This window comes from Capricornis sumatraensis, chromosome 8, assembly GCF_032405125.1.
Source record: "Capricornis sumatraensis isolate serow.1 chromosome 8, serow.2, whole genome shotgun sequence".
Taxonomy (NCBI): Eukaryota; Metazoa; Chordata; class Mammalia; order Artiodactyla; family Bovidae; genus Capricornis; species Capricornis sumatraensis.
In genome coordinates this window covers 61685122-61707436 of record NC_091076.1, presented here as the reverse complement: position 1 = coordinate 61707436, position 22315 = coordinate 61685122, and the positions used below count along the sequence as shown (strand labels likewise).

Here is a 22315-nt window from a genome sequence, read left to right as displayed (position 1 = left end):
GGTTCTCTTTCACTCTTGAGTTATAAATGTTTCCACATTTGCATTGTTTTCTAACATACTACTCCAACTCTCAAATTTCAAATGTTTTAAGTACATTTTAATTTCCTCTTTCATAAATTATAAAACTAAGACAAAATGAAAGACAATTATCATTTTTGCTTAGGCTTCAAGTGAATTGTGATATTACAGTTTAAATTTAGATTTAAGAGTGCTATTTTTCTTTACAGCACAATCCATTCAAATATCCTTTAATAAACCAGTATTTTAAAAAGCATTTTAAATATAACTTATAAAGAATAGAAACATCAAGCTGAATTTAAATCATCACTCAAAAACAATAAGAGAAAACTATTCTCTAGCAAAGGTATGAAAATGAATGCAAATTATTAATATTTAATAATGAAGACAGACTGCTTGTGTGGAACAAGTATATCTGAAATTCAATTACCGGTCATCAAATATAAATCCATCAGTACAATTATCATTCAAGATAGCTTTTCTGAGACAATTTTACTGAATTCAGTTTCATAATTAAAAGTTACATAAATGGCTCCTTAAATATACCATATGGAATATCAGGAGTACATTATAATATTTACCTGGCTTTTCTCTTATTTCCAAACTCAAAAATTAAAAAAAAAAAACGTAATGCTATATATTAGAACACACTGGTTCTTAATAACTATTCTCTTCTCAACCTCAGTTACTATACAAATGAGACAGAATGCAGCCTTCTTTAAGAGAAAGATTAAGAAATGGTTAGTTTATAGGAATGGTCACTGATAGGGAAAAATACTAAATAGCACAGTAGCTTAAGAGAACTTGTACTAAAGAGTTTAAGTTTAGTAGAACAAACACTCCATTTAACTGGTTTTTTTTTAAATTATAATCAGTAAGATTAGCCTTCATAAACAAATGCTAAGTCATAGCATGTTACACCACAATACTGGGGATCAAGCTGTCTTTTAGCCTCAACTCAGTGGAAAAGCAAGTTTGAATTACTCTCAGTCTCGCTCAACCTTGTCCGCCATTAAATATTACAATACGTGATAGAATGGATGTAAATGTGACCCTTCTGGAGCTGTCACTCACTGGGATAAAAGGTTCACTGATGTGCCAAATAAACAGTCAGTCAAAGCAGATAAAGTTACAGCCATGCTGGAATTGTTACATTCCCCTCTCAGGTTGCCAGTAACAGCAGATTTCATTACAGAGTGCTGCCACATTAAATAGCCAGTTCCAAATATCCTGCCTTCTATATTGAATAATTACTTATTCACTGAAAGGATAAAAGAAGAGTTATGAATGGGGCTCTTGTCAACAGTGAGGCAGGAAACAGCTGACATGTGGTTTATGTTACATATGTTGCAATATCTAACAATTTCTGGTCACACAGAAAATGGAATGCAAATTATATCATGGTATTTCTGACTGAATTCCTTTTTGTCCTTTTCAATGATCAAATTAATTAACTTAGTAAAAGAATTAAGGTAACTCTTGGTAGCAGAATTAGTTTATTTTCATATTTTCAATCTTTTCACTCAATTATATATCTTCCCTATGATACAGTTAAATGCATTGTGAATATTAGAATGCTAGGCCCAATGCACTACAATATTCTCTATGGATCTATATACAAGCCTAAAAGTAATTCAATAAAGTAGTCTTTTTCTCATGGCTTGGAAAACATACTTTTTGATATGATACTTTTCAACATGAATTCCACTTAAAGCTTTAGGATCTACTCCTTTTATTTTCATTCTGCTATTTTTCTAAACAAAAAATCCAACATTATAGAAAAATACAAAATAAGTCAACCACAACACATAACTAGCAGATCCTCCTACATATAAATATATCTTTCATATTTTTCCAATAAAAAAGGATGCTGTTATACAGTCTTATAACTTTCTGCTTTGCATTCAAATGTTTTTAATTTTAAAAGCAGTATTTGCACTAATATTTTTTAAAGGGATCTGCTTATCTTAAAATGCTATACTAACAATATAACTAACAAATGCAAAAGATACAGGACTTGTTTTAGAAAGTTCTCACTAGAGTAGCTTTATTTATGTACCTTAAATGTGTTTTTCACTCCATAATTGAAGAAAATTATAAAACAGAACTAATTTCTATATTAAAAATGTTTTATGTTTGTTAAATCTTCAAGTGTTCTGAATTATACCATTTATGAAATCAAGGGTAACTCCTCAAGATGATGGTTTCCAGTGAGTGGCTGGGCAAGTTGAGTAGAAGACAGAAACTAAGAAAGTTGATTATTTATTTGCAGTATTAAAGAGGAATTACTTCTTCAGAAGTGATCTCCTATTGAAGTTCCTATTTAAAGGATTTGGTATAATCATAGTTGAAGATGGAAAACACTGAATGCAATAATAGAACAGAGGCTTAAAAAAAACAAACAATTATTTAGGAACAAAAGAGAATTATTTGTACCAAAATCAGCAACTTTCAATTTTGTATGAAAACAGAGAAAGAATCCTGAAAACAACAATGATAAGAACTCATAAAATCCTCTAGTTCAAAATTAGGCTAATATTTTCTGGTCTCTCTCTGAAACTCTTTGACCTAGGGATCTTAAAACAACTGGTGAACAAAATTAAGTATTTTTCACCAAGTAATTCTCCTGCTGATGAACGATCAAGTTTTCCTCCCACAAGGATATTTTTCTTTTGCTTTTGCTCTTTAAATTTATATAGATTGTTTCAGGAAACTGGAGAATAAATTAAAAAGTATTCTTTCTAATCAAGAAAGAATATCTAAACATCAAAAAGATAAAACACATAGGTTCCCCAAACCTGAAATCTCTAAGAACTGTAAGTACCAATATCACATGGTAGAACTAATCTCTTTAAGAGATGACTTCTTTTCCCATAGCTGGAAACTGTCTAGAGTTCCTTTTCTTCAACAAAAGGCAAGAAAACTTAACCCAAATAACAGCCCCCAAAAAATCTACTATCATAAGAGATGTGGATGTGACAGTTGTATTAGTTCCACATGTAGGAGTCAACTGTTTAAAAATACATTTCAAATCTACAATAGCCAAAAACTGTTCTTAGGAGCAACCAGGGATTTTAGAAAATTATCTTTGTGTCCAACAATTTCTATTTATTCCCTCTCTTGTCAGACTATATAGATATGCATTAATAGTTTTTGAAAGGATAAAGAATGAATATAATATTTGATCTTGAAAGGGCAACTTCTGAGTCCTTGCCACTATTCCTTTCACAAGGTTATAATCAAAAGTATAAGTAGATTAAGGTAACTATGTCAACCTCTAAAGTTTCATAGCTCTCGCCAACCTTTCCCCTGAACAACAATGAAAATTACTATGTTAAAATTACTATATTTACTTGGAAAAATAAAAATTAGCATGGTGACTAAATACGCCTAAAAAAGAATAATAATAAAGGAGTAGTTAGAAATGTCAGAAAAGTTATTTTGTGAATTCATAACTCAGGGGAGTATCTAAACAGAGTCTATGAAATGAATTCTAAAAGTAAGCATAAAACGATATGCTAATATGAAAAATTAGCACATAAAGAAGTAGAGAGGGGGAAAAGACCAGAAAGAAGCTTATCTGCATGAAATAAATATAAAACTAGGTCCATGAAACAGTAACATACTTTTCCATATGTGCATGCATTGTCTTTCAACCACACTGCAAATTCCTGAGGACAGAAATGGTCTTATGTTACTTCATATACTCATTCATTGAGCATGGTATTTTGCATATAACTGTAACTTAATTTAATTGATGGATTGTGACTAATGTCCCTAAACCAAATACTGTACCCATGTACCACATTTTATTTATCTGTAGATGTTTAATTGATGCCCAAATTTTACTTCTTCACATATCAAAAAGTTACTTCAAAATAAAAAGTTTAGCTTTTAAAAAAAAGTACAGGACAATTTTTTTTATTTTTCAAGAACAAAAAGAAAAATCATCTTGTTATGTTAATATTTGGGCCACTTTAGTTGCGAGTGGCAAACACATATCCTGATACATTCATTTAATAACTATCATTTATTAAGGTTGTCCCTGTGCTAAGCACTCTACATGGACTATCTCATTCATTCATCTATCCATCCATCCATTCATTCATTCAAGAAACATTAGAATTCCTGACATTATTAGGCCAAATAGAATACAATGACAAAGATTATTTCATTCCACCGACAAAGAGATCTTCACTTTTTAATTGTTCTACAGGGTGTGTTATAGGAGATTATCAATACCAGTTTCACTTAGTACTCTAAGTGCATTATTTTCTGAATGCAACTACAAAATATTCTTAAGTATAAGCTATAAAATTTACTTCATAAAAGTCATTTTAACTTATTATCAGTTGACATTTAAATCAAATATTTTCTAACAAGATGGAGATTACGTTCCACAAGGGCGAAAAATTCTTCAGTTGAGAGACTGTTTAGAGCAAGCGTCACACTTTTTCTACAAAGGACCAGAGAGGAAATATTCTAGGTTGTATGGGTCATAAAATCTCTGTCCCTATATACAGAAAAAGATCTTTAGGACCTCAACATAGGTAAGCATTTCTTAAACAATACACCAAAAGCACAATAGACTGAAAACAATCTTGAGAAGATACATATGCTGTACATAACCAACTGAGGATCAGTCTTCATAATACATAAAGAATTTCAACAAACCAATTTTTTAAAAACCGAATATAAAAATAAGAATCCAAGAACAAAAAAAATCACAGGAGAGAAAAGCAGAAAACCCAACAAACATCTGAAAAGACATGCAACCTTCTGTTCAACTTCATTATAGAAAGAAAGAAAGTGAAGTCGCTCAGTCGTGTCCAACTCTTTGCAACCCCGTGAACTGTAGTCTACCAGGTGCCTCCATCCATGGGATTTTCCAGGCAAGAATACTGGAGTGGGTTGCCATTTCCTTCTCTAGGAGATCTTCCCCACCCAGGGATTGAACCTGGGTCTCCTGCATTGTAGGCAGATGCTTTACTGTCTGAGACACCAGGGAAACTAATTAGGAAAATGCAATTAAACCCTAATTGTATTTCATTTACATCCACCAGACTGGGTGTCAGAAAAGATATACAGCAACTCTTAAACACTGCTGATCCAAGTATAAAGTGACACAATCACTTTGAAGAACAAGAGTTGTGATATAGTGATATCAAATATATACAGATGCTTGGGCCCAGCATGAGCCTGCTAGTCATACCTGCTAGTGACAGACTTGCAGATTCAGAGAGATACAATAGGGATAGTCTGTGTAGCACTGTTGTAATAGTGAGAAAAAGAAGCTAAATGTGTCAGCAAAAGAATGAGTAAATAAATTGTGGAGTCTATCAATGGAATACTGCAAATAATTTAAAAAAAAAAAAGAACCAGAGTTCTGTGTATCAACATAGATAAAGATCAAAAAAAGTGTTGAGCAGGTTAAGTGTGACTTAAATAAAATTTTATTTTCCCCATACACTTCCAAACAAACTGATGATAGGAATACAACTATAAAAACGTTAGGTAAAAAATTAGAAATCCCCACTACAGTAGATAATCCTTCGAGCTAAGGAACGTAGTACCTAACACTGGAAAATGCTAAAAAGTGCTTCAAATGAAACCTAAAACAGCAAATACACTGGTTGCTCCTCAGCAGCTTAATACCTAACAGAACAACTATCATCTTAATCTCTCGTGACCAAAATTTTCAACTTAATTGATTAGGAAATAGACTCCTAAAAGCGTCTGCCTCCAATGCAGGAGACCCGGGTTTGATCCCTGGGTCAGGAAGACCCCTTGGAGAAGGAAATGGCAACCCACTCCAGTATTCTTGCCTGGAGAATCCCATGGATGGAGGAGCCTAGTAGGCTACAGTCCACGGGGTCGCAAAGAGTCGGACACAACTGAGCGACTTCACTATTGTTACAGAGAAGAGAGTTTGGGATCACCCGGAAACTACAAACACAATTTTGTATGCATTTTTAGAAAGTGAGTCCATAACTTATCATTACGTGCTCACAGAAGACTGTGACTTATTTGGGTGAGGATTTTATTCCAGAATTTATGTCTGATTTTACAAAGAAAATAAAATAGAAATAGCATTTTATTTACAACGAACTTAGTCACATTAATTCTGCAAAGGAATAAACAAGTTGATAATCTAAAGAAGATAATTTTATAAAGATTCATCTACTGCTTGTAAAATAATTTCTCTTTTAAGGTTTGTTAGTTATGCAATATTAACAAAATTCTATAACATTTAGTTCACTAATGTTTATTTCTAACTCCATTTTACAGATGAAAAAATAAAATCTGAAGTTCTTCAAGTGGCTACAAAATTCATGATAAATTTGTGAAAAGTTAGAATTCATAACTTTAAATCTTAAAGTTTTAATTAACAAGATCATTTTTAATCTACCATTTAACTTGACAAAAAAAAAGCAAAATACTGCCCTTTTTTATTTCCAAACATCATGCACATGAAGAACTAGTGGTAAAAACAAGTTAATGAATACTGAATTACACTTTGAGGCATATGAAAGAAGGTTTACTGTTAATCTTTATCAACCATTTGCTGTTGTCCACGCCATCCAAAGAGGTACTGAATGCCTGTTGTGCAAAATCTCACGTAGGCACACACTCTAGTTAAGATAGCAAAAGTGACATAACTATACCGTTTCAACTATTCTTTTTTAAAAATTCAAACAGTAGTACTCTACTGCCACAGTTTCATGATTAAACTGCACAAGGCAGCTGTTTATCTACTCTCAGCAACCAGCAGGTGAACCTGATTCAATATTTATCACAGGCTTTCACAGATCACTGCTAACCAAGCAAACGTTTTAATTAAGCTGGAACTTGCTTCAAAGAGCTCATTCAAGATGTCAATCAGCAGGTAAGGGATCAGATACAGTGTCAGGTGAGAGTGTGTAATACAAATCCACAACTTTCTTCATCCCATCGCTGTAAATTAGCCTGCTCTAAAGTTCAGATTCTGATTGTAACAGACTGCCAGTCTCCTGGAATGTGTAACTGAAGTCACTCAAATTCTATTGTGAAGGTTGTAAGCAATATGTTAAACTGCAGTGGGCTAGCACATTAAGACAGATCCTTTTCACGGTTGTTTTTTGATACCGTAAGTGTCTGTTACCCTACTCTCCACTTACTGTTTACTTTCTTGCCTACTGTAAATGGGAATTCCTTAACACAGCTGCCTCAGTTTCTGAGTTTATAACCAAGAACACCCCGAAGTGGTATAATTTTTAATCTAAATTTATTCTAGAACAATCATATTTCTAAGACTTCTCAGTTTAAGAACAAATATAAAGATGACCAACCTGTACAGAGCAACAGTCCTCCTGGAACAGTAGGCACTTTATACACATGTGACTACAGCAGTGAGTCTCAAAGTATAGAGAGTAGTCACACTGACCAACTTCATGAGAAATACCTGGGGTATTTATTGATACAACAACAAAAAAAAAAAAAAGGAAAAAAAGAATCAAAGAAAGGAAATGGGGGAGAAAAAGGAAAGTTCTTCCTTAGAGAAAAATGCTAGCTAAAAATTGTAAATAGAATGATAAAATCTTCAAAAATCACTATTTTACAACTGCCATGTAATAGTTGATTCCTACAAGGTACATAAATGGATGCTAAAATCACTGGGTAAATGTTGTTGGGAAACAAGATACTCACATAGACTCCAAGCATCACAAAAGAAAAATATGCCTTTATATTGGAGACCTGGTAGTCACCACTTTAACCAAGTAGTCGATTCTTAACATTAGCAGTAGGGAGACAAACTATGCCATAGCAGGAACTAACTTATGTACTTTCCTTGAATAAAACTACATGATTATGAAATCTAAACAATCAAGCCATGAATCAAAAAAAACCTAGGAATACAGAAACGGCGGTAAAACAATATATTATTTAGTTGGTGAAAATTAATCCAACTGAACCCTTATGATATTTGCAGTTGTATATTTTACTTCAAAAATCCTTTGGGATTGTCTGACATTTTTATTTTCTCCTTTATCGTACAGTATTTTGGCATTTTTCAACCTTTTTTCAATTAATCTTTTAAAATGAGAAAACAAAGCCATCCTGTGATGTCATCTTCTACATACTGACCAAAATGCTATAAATGAAAGAGATTTTTGCTCCTTTCACCACTGTTAAAAATTAGTAGACAAATTTATCAGTACATAAGCCTCTAAAGCAGCACTAGTTGCCACAGAGCAACTAATCAGCCTGTGCACCACAACTGATGAGCCCATGAGCCGCAGCCACTGAGCCTTTGTGCTGCAAACCCACATTCCCTAGATCCTTTGCTCTGCAACGAGAGAAACCAGCCCAATGAGAAGCCAGGGCACTGCAACAGAGAGTGGCCCCACTCGCTGCAACTAGAGAAAGCCTGCTCACAGCAAGGAAGACCCAGCGCAACCAAACAAATAAATACTTACTTAATGAGGAAAGAAGATTTGTAAATGGACAATAAGCACATGAAAAGATGCTTGACATCACTAATCATTAGGAAATGCACACCACAACCACAAAGACATACCATTTCACATCCATTAGGATGGTTATAATTTAAAAAGAAAACATAATACAGAATAGAAAATTACAAGTGCTTGGCAAGGATGTGAAGAAACTGGAACCTTCCTGAGAATTCCCTGGTGGTCCAATGATCAGGGCTCCGTGTTCCACTGCAGGCAGCACCGGTTCAATCCCTGGTCAGGGATATAAGATCCCACACACCTCAAGAAACAGCCAGGGGAAAAAAAAAAATGGAACCTTCCTACATTGCTGGTAGGAATATAAAATAGTGTAGTCGCTGTGGAAAATAGGATGGAAATTCCTCAAAAAATTAAACAGAATTACCATTTGATCCAGTAATCCCACCTCTGGGTATATATCCATAATAAGTGAAAGCAGAGATGAACACAAAGATATTTGTACACCAGCATTACACAATAGCCAAAGAGGAAAACAACTCAAATGACCACTGAAGTATGAATGGATAAACAAAACGTGGTATACAAGCATTGAACAGACTATTACTTAATCATAAAAGGGAATTCTGACATATGCTATAACATGGATGAACTCTGAAGACATGAAATAACTCAGATACAAAAGGACATACATTGTACAATTCCACTTACATGAGGTTCCAGAGTAGTTAAATTCACAGACAGAAAAGAGAATGGTAGTTATCAAGGGGCTGAGGCAAGGGAGAACAGGAGTTATTGTTTAGTTAAGTACAGAGTTTCAGTTGGCAAGACAGAAGAATTCACAACAATGTGAACAGACTTAATGCCACTGAACTGAACACAAAAAATGGTTAAAATGGCAAATTTTGTTATGTACACTGTATCACATTTTTTTTAAATGAACAGAAAAATCTGTTACCAGCAGGAATGCACTACAAATGTTAAACAAAGCCTTTTAAGCGAAAAGAAAAATTAAACAATACAGAAACCTGAATCTACATAAAGGGATGAAGGGAACTAGGAAAAGGAAATAAGAGGAGGAAGAAAAAAATAATTTTCCTGATTTGTAAATTTATTTAAAAAATGGAGGTAGACTTCTGGTTTCCATTTTTGATACAAATAGCTTGGAGGTCACCACTCCATCCTGACATGTAAAAGGCAACAAAACTGAAAAATCAATAACTTTTCCTGGATTTGTAAGAGAGGGGAGGACAAACCATTGCCTTTAAGATTAGGAGACAGGTGAATACAGGAAGTAACAGCTTGACGGAGCAGCAATACCAGTGAAAACCAGTGCAGGAACAAGTGCTGAGCTAACAAAGCCTGAACTGTAAATGATGAACTGCGACAGACTCAATATGCATGACTCTCTTAGTTAAAAATTTAGGGGCACTTAGTCATGGAGGGCTCCCAAATACTGTGAGAGCTATGTCTAGGAGCCAGATCAGGTTCCCTCAACACACAGGGGAGAAAAACACCTTGTGCTCCTAGTAATGGGAGGGGGAAGGGAATCATTTTGAAATATAGCAGAGCACTCTGGTTTTCTTAACAAAGCCTGCCCTCAGGGGAAACTAGTTAACCAGAGCCTAATCAATTGGGGTATTACTAAAGCCAGTATCTTATCATTTGCCAAAGCCTTTGACTGTGTGGATCACAAGAAACTGTGGAAAATTCTGAAACAGATGGGAATACCAGACCACCTGACCTGCCTCTTGAGAAACCTATATGCAGGTCAGGAAGCAACAATTAGAGCTGGACATGGAACAACAGATAGTTTCCAAATAGGAAAAGGAGTATGTCAAGGCTGTATATTGTCACCTTGCTTATTTAACTTATATGCAGAGTACATCATGAGAAATGCTAGGCTGGAAGAAGCACAAGCTGGAATCAAAATTGCCAGGAGTAATATCAATAACCTCAGATATGCAGATGACACCACCCTTATGGCACAAATTGAAGAGGAACTAAAAAGCCTCTTGATGAAAGTGAAAGAGGAGAGTGAAAAAGTTGGCTTAAAGCTCAACATTCAGAAAACGAAGATCATGGCATCTGGTCCCATCACTTCATGGGAAAGAGATGGGGAAACAGTGGAAACAGTGTCAGACTTTTTTGGGGCTCCAAAATCACTGCAGATGGTGACTGCACCCATGAAATTAAAAAAAGACGCTTACTCCTTGGAAGGAAAGTTATGACCAACCTAGACAGCATATTGAAAAGCAGAGACATTACTTTGCCAACAAAGGTCCATCTAGTCAAGGCTATGGTTTTTCCAGTGGTCATGTATGGATGTGAGAGTTGGACTGTGAAGAAAGCTGAGTGCCAAAGAATTGATGCTTTTGAACTGTGGTGTTGGAGAAGACTCTTGAGAGTCCCTTGGACTGCAAGGAGATCCAACCAGTCCATTCTAAAGGAGATCAGCCCTGAGTGTTCTTTGGAAGGAATGATGCTAAAGCTGAAACGCCAGTACTTTGGGCACCTCATGCGAAGAGTTGACTCATTGGAAAAGACTCTGATGCTGGAAGGGATTGGGGGCAGGAGGAGAAGGAGACGACAGAGGATGAGACGGCTGGATGGCATCACGGACTCAATGGACGTGAGTCTGAGTGAACTCTGGGAGTTGGTGATGGACAGGGAGGCCTGGCATGCTGCGATTCATGGGGTTGCAAAGAGTCGGACATGACTGAGCGACTGAACTGAACTGAACTGAAAGAACATACAACTATGTAACACATGGATCCAAGAAAAAAAGTCAAGAGAAATTTAAAAATAGTTTCAGCTAAATGAAAATAAAAACATACCCTATGAAAATACATGGTAGGCAGTCAAAGTAGTGCTGTGAGGGAAATTGAAAGCATATATAGAAAAGAAGAAAGATCTAAAGTCAGTAACCTAAGTTTCTACCTTAGGAAACTAGAAGAAGAACAAACTAAATCCAAATTAAGCAGAAGAAAATAATAATAGAGCAGAAATCAATGTAACTGAAACAAGAAAACCAAAGGAGAAAAAATCACTGAAACCAAAACCTGTTTCTCTGGGAAAAAAAAAAAAACAATGAAATCAATATCTTTAGCCAGAATACTAAGGAAAAAAGAGAGAAGACAAAAATTACTATATTAGGACTTCCCTGGTGGTCCACTGGCTAAGACTCCAAGCTCCCACTGCAGGAGTCCTGGGTTTGATCCTTGGTAAGGGAACTAGATCCCACATGTCACAACTAAGAATCTGCATGCTACAACTAAAAAAGCCCTCAAGCCACAACTACAGCACTCACAGGCTGCAAAGAAGATTGAAGATCCTGCATGCCACAACTAAGACCTAGCATGACCAAATAAATATTTTTAAAAACTATTAGTATCAGAAATGAAAGAGGGACATCACTACAGAGCCCATGGACACTAAGGATAATAAAAAAAACTATGATGAAGAGCTTTATGTGCACAAGCTTGATAACCTAATGAAATAGATCAATTCCTTGAAAGACACAATTTGTCACAAATCTGATACAAGAAGAAATGAACAATATGAATAGGCCTCGATATACTAAAGAATTAAATCAATAATTAATAATCTTCCAAAAAGAAAGCACCACCTAGACAGATTCACTTGTGAATTCTACCTAATATTTAAGGAAGAAATTCTACCAATTCTCTACAATCTCCTTCAGAGTATAGATGCAGAAAGAATGCTGCCAACTCATTCTATTAGGCCAGTATTTGCCCAAATACCAAAGTCAGGCAAAGACATTAAAAGAAAGCTACACACCAATATCTCTCATGAACATGAATGCAAAAATCCTCATTAAACAATATCAAGATAATATTATCAAACTGAATCCAATAATATGTAAAAAGAATTATAAACCATGACCAAGTATGATTTACCCCAGCTATGTAGGTTGGTTCAACATTTGAAAATCAATCAGTGTAACCCATCACACACCGGTAGGCTAAAAAAAAAATGCTACATATTCACTTAGTCATGTCCAACTCCTTGTGATCCCATAGACTGTAGCCCACCAGGCTCCTCTATCTATGGAATACTCCAGGAAAGAATACTGGAGTGGGTTGCCATTTCCTTCTCCAGGGGATCTTCCTGATCTGGGCATTGAACTCAGGTCTCCTGCATTGCAGGCACCATCTGAGCTATAGGGAAATCTTAGATGCAGAAAAGCATTTGACAAAATCCAAACATACATGATAAAAACTCTCAGTAAACTACAAATAGTGGGGCACCTCCTCAACTTGATAAAGACTATCTACAAAAAACTTACAGCTAACACTATATTTAATGATGAGAAAGTTGAAGATTTCTAAGATCAGGTACAAGCCAATGCTATTCCCTCTCACCATTCCTTTGCAACTGTATGTCCTTGCTAATGTTATAAGACAAGAAAAATAAATATATGGTATACAAATTGAGAGGGAAGATATAAAACTGTTTGCTGAGTATCTATGTAGAAAATTTGGAAGAATCAACAAAAAACCTCTTGGAACTAGTAAGTGATTATAGCAAGATTCCAAGATACAAAGTTAATTTATTAAAGTCAATTAGTTTCTGGACTTCCCTGGTGGTCCAGTGGTTAAGACTCCATCTGTCAGTGTAGGCCACATGGGTTCAATCCCTTATCTGGGAAGATTCTACCTACCACGGGACAATTAATCCCCTGCGCCACTACAACTGAGCCAGCACTTACAAGCTCATGAGCCACAACTACCGAGCCTCTTTGCTACAACTACTGAAACCCACTCTCTAGAGCCTGTGCTCCACAACAAGAGAAGCCACCACAATGAGAAGTCTATGCACCAAAACTAGAGAGTAGCCCCTGCATGCTGCAACTAGAGAAAACCCAGGCATAGCAACAAAGACCCAGTGCAGGCGTAAATAATAATAAAAAAATGTCTATTGCTTTCTAATATACCAACAATGAACAACTGGATTATTTTGAATTAAAAACACAATACCAATTATATTAGTACCCCAAAAATGAAATTATTGGGTATAAATCTGATAAAATACGTATAAGACTACAAAATTCTGATGAACAAAATCAAAGAACAAGCCAAAAAGGTATCAAATAAGCATATGAAAAGATGTTCAACAACATATGTCATTAGACTAATGCATATTAAAACAATGAGATAATACCACACACTTATGAGAAAGGCTATAATCAGGAACAATGATCAGCATCAAATGCTGACCAGGATATGAAGATGTGGAACAAAAGTAATTCATTCATTGTTGGTGAAATGCAAAGTGGTACAGCCACTCTGAAAGAAGGCTTGTCAGCCTCTTACAAAACTAAACCTACTCTTATGCTATGATCAAGCAGTCATGCTCCTTAGTATTTATCTAAAGGAGGTAAAAACAAATATCCATTAACACAAATGTTGAGAGATTTATTTGTAACTGCCAGAACTTGGAAACAATCAAGATGTCCTTCAGGAGATGAATAGATAAATACACAATGGTACATTCCAACAATGCAACAGTACTTAGAACTAAAAGAAATAAGCTATCAAGTCACAAAAAGACAAGGAGGAATCTTTAATATTACTAAGTGAAAGAAGTTCATCTGAAGGGCTACATACTGTATGATTCCAAATATATTTACTATTCTGGAAAAGGCAAAACTATGGAGACAGTAAAAAGATCAGTGATTGAAAGGGGTTTGCAGGAAGAGAGGGAAGGTATGAATAGGCACAACATAGAGGGTTATTAGGGCAGTGAAAATACGCTGTATATCACAGACACACGTTATGAAACATTTTTCCAAACCCATTAAATGTACAGCACCCATAGCTAGCATGTGGAAATGTAAACTAGTCTCTGTGCGATTATGACCTGTCAATGTAGGTTCATCAACTGTAAGAAACGTACCATCCTAAGGACTTACCTGGTGGTTCAGTGGTTAATCATCCACCTTCCAATGCAGGGTTCAATCCCTGGTCAGGGAACTAAGATCCTACATGCTACAGGGCAGCTAAAGTTTGCACACCCCAACTACTGAGCCTGCATGATCTGGAGCCTGAATGCCCCAACTAGAGAGAAGCCCGCATGCTGCAGTGAAGATCAGGCATTCCACAACTAAGAGCTAATGCAGCTAAATAAATAGATAAATTTTTTTAAAAAGAAATACGCCATTCTGGTGGGGGATGTTGATAATGGGATGAGTTGGGTAGGGCATATCTGTACCTTCCCTTCCATTCTGTAGGGATCCTTAAGCTGCTGTATAAAAATAAAGTCTCAATAAAAAATTCAAAATCAAAAACATAACTGATGATTTAAAGGAAAAATAATAACAAAATACTCTATGGTTCATAATACATACAGAAATTAATTATATAACAAAAACGACATATGAGAAGGTAGAAATAAAAGCACAGTGGGAGAAAGTGGAAATTAAAGTATAGTAAGAGAAGGTTTGTCTTTTTTTTTTTTTAGGTAAGAAGTAGATTTATTCAGATTCAGAGAGACACACGCTCCACTGAGTGTGGGCCATCACAGAGGGTGAGTGTGGCTGGGAATAGGTTTTCATACACTGTTTGTTAAGTGTATGCCAATCCAGAGATGCAGGAGATGTGCATTCGAACCCTGGGTCAGGGAGATTCCCTGGAAGAGGAAATGGCAACCAACCGTAATATTCTTGCCAAGAAAGTCTCATGAACAGAGGAGCCTGCAGGCTATAATTCATGAGGTCAGAAGAGCTGGACACAGCTGAGCACGCAGGCATTCACAAAATGCATGCGAAGTAAAATATTTGAAAGTACAGTGACAAATTTAGGATGCAAATTATAAACCTCAGAGAAACTCCACAACAAATGAACTTAAGAGTTATAGTAAGAAGAAAATGGTAGCGAAAAGATGGAATCCTAAATCACGGCCAGTTAATCCAAAAGAAGGCCAAAAAAATTATAAAAGGAAATAAAGAACAACGGAAACAAATAGAAAATATAAACAACCATATTGATTATTATATTAAATGTACAAGGTGTAAACACTCCAATTAAAAGCCAGGGTTTATCAGAGTGGATAAAAACAGAAGATTCAATGATGTATAAGAAACCCATTTTAAATGTAAAAACATATAAGTTAAAAGGATGAAAAAAGATACACTACTCAAACACTAATCCTAAGAAAGTCAGAGCAACTATATTAGTTATGCAAAGTAGATTTCAGAACAAAGACATTTCTTAATGACAGACATGTTAACACACCCAGAAGATAAAATCTTAAATGTGTATACAACTTCTAATATCAGAGTTTAAATTCCAGGAAGCAAGATAGATAAATGTGACAGAAACAAATCTACCATTACAGAACCTTTATTCCTCTTCTCTGCTTTATAAATAGATCAAAAAAAAATATGACTCAGGAGACATGAACAACACAATCAAGACAACTTGAGCTAACTGACATTTATAGACTAACTCACCAAATAGCAGAGGAGTAGTCTATAAATGAATACATATTCTTTCTAAAAATTCAGAGCTTTCACAAACAGATTATTAAATTTAAAACAACTAGAATCATAAAAAATATGCTCTCTAATCACACAGATTACAAATTAGTAAGAGGAAAATATCTGGGGAAAAAACTATTTAGTGTTTATTTACTGTAAATAAATCTTGGGTCAAAAAAGAAATCAATAGGAAAATGAGGGGAAAAGTAATATAATATCAAAATCTGTGTGATGCACAGAAAGCAGAGGTAAATGTATACTTTTCAATGGTTGTCTTAAGGGGAAAAGGTTCAAAATCAATTATCTAAGCTTCAATCTTAAGAAGTTAGAAAGAGAATAAATAAATCTAAAAAAAATCAAAATGAAGGAAATAAAGACAAAAGCAAAAGTCAGTGAAACAGAAAATGGAAAAACATTAAAGAAAAAAATCAACAAAGACAAGTTTTTAAACTATAATAAAAATGTATAAATCTCTATCCAGATGGATCAAAAAATACAGAGAAAAAAATACAAATTCTGAGTATTAGAAATGAACAGGGAATAACACTGTAGATTCTACAGCTTTTTCTAAAGAGAGAATATTTTGAATATTATGACAACAAACTTAAAAACTTGAATAAAATAGACAAATTTCTTGAAAGATACTAATTACTGAAACTGACTCAAGAAGCAACAGAAAATCTGAATAGTCCTATATTTATTAAAGCAATTAAATATATAAGTGAAACTCTTTCCAAAAACAAGTTGCAAGGCCCAGATAGCTTAACTGGTGAATTCTATCAAAAATTTAAGTAATACTTCCAATTCATAAGGTCAGCATTACCCTGATATCAAAACAAAATAAAATGTATACACACACACACAGACCACTAAAGACTAATATCTTTAAAAAGCACAGATGCAAGAAATTCTCAACAAAACTTAACAAATCAAATCTAGCAAGATATAAAAAGGGTACAACATCATGAACAAGTGATTATTCCAGCTTTCATTTGAGTGTGAGGTTGGGTCAGCATCCAAAAAGCAAACAGAGTAAGTCAGTACATCCACAGGATATAGGAGTAAAACCATGTGATCCTACTAATGGATGCAATAAAATTTAAAATATAAAATTCAACATTCATTCATTATAAAACTTTCAGCAAAGCTAGGAATAGAAGGAGGGACTTCCTGGCAGTCTAGAGGTTAAGACTCCACACTTCCAATGCAGGGGGCATGGGTTCCGTCTATGGTGAAGGAACTATAAGATCCTACAAGCCCTGAGGTGCAGCCAAAAAGAAAAATAAAACAAAACTAGGCATAGAAGGAAACTTCCTCAGATGGATAGAGAGCATATACAAAACACCTACATCAATCACCATTCTTAATGGGTTTTTCCCCCAATGAAACTTGAACAAAGATGTCTACTCTCACCACTTCAATTCAACCTTGTACTGCATATCCTAGTTACTAAGATAAAACAAGAAAACATATTAAAGCCAAATACTAAAAGTAAAATAATGTTTATTAGAGAATGCAAAAAGATAGCTCTGTACTTAGAAAGCCCTATAAAATCTTCAAAAGAGCCAATCTTCAACTAGAACCAAAAAGTGATTTAGCAAGTTTGCAGGTTATATGGTCAATATACAAAAATGAGTTTTATTTCTATAGCAGGGCTTCTATATTTCTATATGGGCTTCCCTGGTGGCTCAGAGGTTAAAGCGTCTGCCTCCAATGCGGGAGACCCAGGTTCGATCCCTGGGTCAGAAAGATCCCCTGGAGAAGGAAATGGTAACCCACTCCAGTATTCTTGCCTGGAGAATACCATGGAGAAGCCTGGTAGGCTACAGTCCATGGGGTCGCAAAGAGTCGGACACGACTAAGCGACTTCACCTTCACCTTCTATAGCAGCAACATATTTCTTGTTCAGTCACTAAGTTGTGTCCGACTCTTTGCAGACCCCGTGGACTGCAGCATGTCAGGATCCTCTGTCCTTCACTATCTCCCAGAGTTTGCTCAGGTTCGTGTCCATTGAGTCAGTAATGCTATCTAACCTTTTATACTTTGCCACCCACTTCTCCTTTTGCCTCAGTCTCTCCCAGCATCAGGGTCTTTTCCAATAAGTCGGCTCTTCATATTAGGTGGCCAAAGTATTGGAGTTTCGGCTTCAGCATCAGTCCTTCCAGTGAATATTCACGGTTGATTTCTTTTAGGACTGATTTGTCTGATCTCTTTGTTGTCCAAGGGACTCCCAAGTCTTCTCCAGCACCACTATTCGAAAGCATCAATTCTTCAGCACTCAGCCTTCTTTATGGTCCAACTCTCACATCAATACACAAATACAAAGTAAACTGTAAGTGAATTATACCATATTTGCCCATTTCTAACTGGCTTATTTCTCTTAGCATAATATCTTCAACCTTAGTTGTAGCATGTGTCAGAACTTCCTTCCTTTTAAGGCTAAATATTCCATGTATACACTATATTTGTTTATCCATCCATCTCTGAATAGATACATAAATGTTTTCACCCTCTGGCTCTTGTGAATAATGCTGCTATGAACATTGGTGTACAGGCAAGAATATGGGAGTGGGTTGTCATTTCCTCCTCCAGAGGATATTCCTGACCCAGGGATTGAACTCACATCTCTTGTGTCTCCTGCAATGGCAAGCGGATTCCTTACTACTGTGCCACCTGGGAAGCCCACGTGTTTCAATATGTGCTTTCAATTATTTGTGATATATATACCTAGAAATGGAATTACCATACAGTAATTCTATTTTTAACTTTTTGAAAAACTAGGAATAGGTTTTTAACTTAAAATTATGAAAAGGAAGAAACAGAATGAACTCTCTGGTGTTGAACTGGAATTGGATATATTGTTATGAATACATAATTTTAACATATAAACAGAGAAACATGTATCTGTAAATATATATATTTGTGTGTGTATATACACGCACATATATTACACAGACACATATTGCCTAGTTCTGTCTGCTTAAAGGGCCTGGAACAGTAACCCCAATAGCCATGGGTAAAATCAGTATAAAAAACCTGGTTTCTAAATAATATTTAAAAGAAACCAAGTTAGATGAATCTAGGACTAGGGGAGGAAGAACAAGACAGAGATGACCCTAGAACATCTTAGTATGCCAGAAAGCAAGTAAGTGCTCTAAGAACAACAGATACATGTCGGAAATATACAAGCAACTTAACTGAACTCCAACTTGAGCATTTAAACAAATCATATAATGGATTATCACTTAATAAAACGGAAAATCATAAGCCCCTAAAAATAAATATAAAATGAATAAACTGAACGTTTGATGAGGACATGCTATTTATATAGTTTCAGAGTTCCACCCTACGAAGTCCTCTTCAGTTAAGAAGGAAGATAACTTTACAGTGATGCCTAGCATATTTATCACGTCATCAAAGTAATCATTAGTAATGTAATGAAATTATTTGCTGCCTCATAAGATGCAACAGATAGTATGCAGCATCACTTCTGTAACATTCTTGCCAAAGATACATAACTGTAATTTAATGATAACAAAACCCAAAGTTGAGAGACATTCTAGAAAGGCTGTAGTCTTCTGAAGTGTCAAGGTCATGAAAGACAAGGAAAGACTGAGGAACTACTCCAGACTGAAGAAAATAACAAAATGACAACTAAACAGGCAACGTATGATTCTGATCTGGACCTTTCTGCTATAAAACTTGATAGTGACAACGGGTAAAATCTGATCCGGTTCTGAGTATTAGATAACAATGAATCAATTATAATTTCCTGATTTTTATGGTTTCATTAAAGAATGTCTTTGCTTTAGGAAATGGACACTAAAAGTATTCCAGGGTGATGGAACATCACATGAATAACTTACTATCAAATGGCTCATGGGAAAAATATATATATTTACACTTTATTTCTAATTTCTGTATAATGCTGTGACTATGTCAAAATCTTTAAAAATTTTAATAAAGAAATCTATCTGCCTATCTACTGGTCAGAAAATTGGTCAATTAACATGTAGTTTTCTAAGGTGAAGTTATTTTTCCATACCCACGATCACTGAGTGAAAAGCTTCTAAATGGCAACTGTAGATTCTACTATCACTAAATGTGTATACACATCAGCTAGATTGCTGTATGTATTAAATGCTTCTACAGATCAAGAAAAATAACTGTCAAATCTTTCTGAAACATTCACCGTGAAGTTCATTCAGCATGATGGAGATTTGAAATTTTTGAGAATAATCCTTTCTATTTCCATTGTAGAGGTCACTATTATGTCTTCTACAAGCTCTTAAAAAAATCGTAACTATTGGAGCTGAAGGAAACTCACTCAGGCAATTACTCATCCATTCTATCACCCTGCCCTTAGGTAAATCTGCAGATAAAGCAAGAGGTTCACACTAAGGCCGCCAATTTCTGGCCTCACTTACCACAATTAAAACAGCACAGGACAAGGATTGGTAAACTGTTTTTAAAGGGCCAAAGAGTAAATATTTTAAGTTTTGTGAGCCATGTGGTATCTGTCATAACTATTCAATGCTACCATTGTAGCACAAAAGTAGCCACAAACAATATGTAACAAATGTAAGCTGTGATCCCCAAAATTTATAAAAACAGACACTGGGCCATGGATTGTAGTTTGCAAACTCCTGGCACAGGAAAAAAAAAAAGAAAGTTAGATCAAAACTGCATCAAAATAGACTACTTAATATTTATATTTCTAAAAACCTTTTCTAAAACCATGACACATTAGGTGAAAAGTAAAAGCTATATACACTATAGTCCAAATTTTAATGGAAATTTCTTGGCAGTCCAGTGATTAGGACTCTACACTTTCACCACCAGGGTGCAGGTGTGATCCGTGGTCAGGGAACCAAGATCCTGCATGCCTTGCAGTTTGGCCAAATAATTTCAAGAAGTTTAATAATAAATCCTATCCAAATTTTGTTCTTAAAAAGTATATGCATAATGTATTTTATATATACATATATATACACACACACACATATATATTAATGGCCACAAGTTTTTTCTCATTTCTATATGTAAACCCTTTGTGCAAGGTCATTTTGTACCTCTTCTCACCAAGGGGTGAACTCCATCCCTTGAATCTGGGTTTGGCCATGTGACTTGCTTTGATGACTGGGATATTAGGAAATAGGGGCTCAAAGGGTATTTGGGGTTTGCTCTCTTGATGTTCCTTGGGGCCACCTTTATATATAAGCTGAGTTTAGTATACTGGATGATGAGAGATTCTCACCCCATGGTCCCATGTCCTAGCCAAATGCCAACCAACCCTATGAAGCAAAGCTGTCCTGCTGACCTGCAGCTGACCATGGATGGCATGAGTAGCCCAGCTGAGATCAAGAGAAATGCACAGCTGAGCCCAGCTGACCCTCAGAATAGTAAGCTAAATAAATGGTTGGTTTGTTACACAGAAACTGGTAACTAATTGTATGTGTGTGTAAAAGGGGACAGCAAGCAGAATAACGGGGTTTGATACTGAGGGGATAGTTGAATTAAAGATTAATATCAGTAACCAGAATACACATTTTGATCATTTCCAAATTTTTGCTAAGGAATAGATAATGCTTTTGTATTAAAAAAAAATCATTAAACTATAGATACTAAAATTCAACATCATAAAAGTATTTCTTCATTATTTTCACTAAATATTGAGAGTTTGAAAAATATGGCTATTCTTGATCTGATGCATTTGAATGAGTTAACCGAATTTAAGTTCAGTCAGAATTTAGAGATAAATAGTTACAGATATATTGAAAACTAAGCAAATAACAAGACTAACATTTAGCACTAGAAAAAATAAAACCTGGTTTGGGCAAAGAAGTGTAATCATAATATAACACTTGGCTCAGTTTTTAATGATACTTACATGACTACAATAAAGTAATCAGCAAACATTGTGAGGCTTGAAGGGGAGAAGTAATGAAAAAATTAGACAGTAGGAAGAAAACAGAAGTTATCCAAAACTGAAAATTCAAGAAAAAGACTGTAAGTGCTTGTCATTTTAAAGATAAATAAATAAATATCAGAATAAACAGGCAAAATAATTAAAAATTAGTGACCATATAGCAGGAAGTGGTAGCAGCTAGAACAAGGGCAGGGGCCTACTGCTTTTTGTTTGAAGCCACTAGAATTCTTTGGCTCTGATTATACACATACATGCTTTGAAAAAAATTAAAAGGTAAATAGAAAAAAAAGTCTGGAAACCAATCCAAGTATATGTAATAATTTAGTATATGATAATAGCAAACCTTCAAATCAGGAAAAATTTTGACACTGGGACAATTGATCATCTGTTTGGAAAAGTACACAGTTAAAGGCTGGC

At 35.1% G+C, this 22315-nt stretch overlaps 1 protein-coding gene across 1 annotated transcript in view; it reads right to left on the bottom strand.

The window, feature by feature from the left end:
* BRIP1 (BRCA1 interacting DNA helicase 1) overlaps positions 1-22315 on the bottom strand; it is a 186412-nt gene that overhangs the window by 139070 nt on the left and 25027 nt on the right. The gene's annotated exons all lie outside the window — the stretch shown is intronic.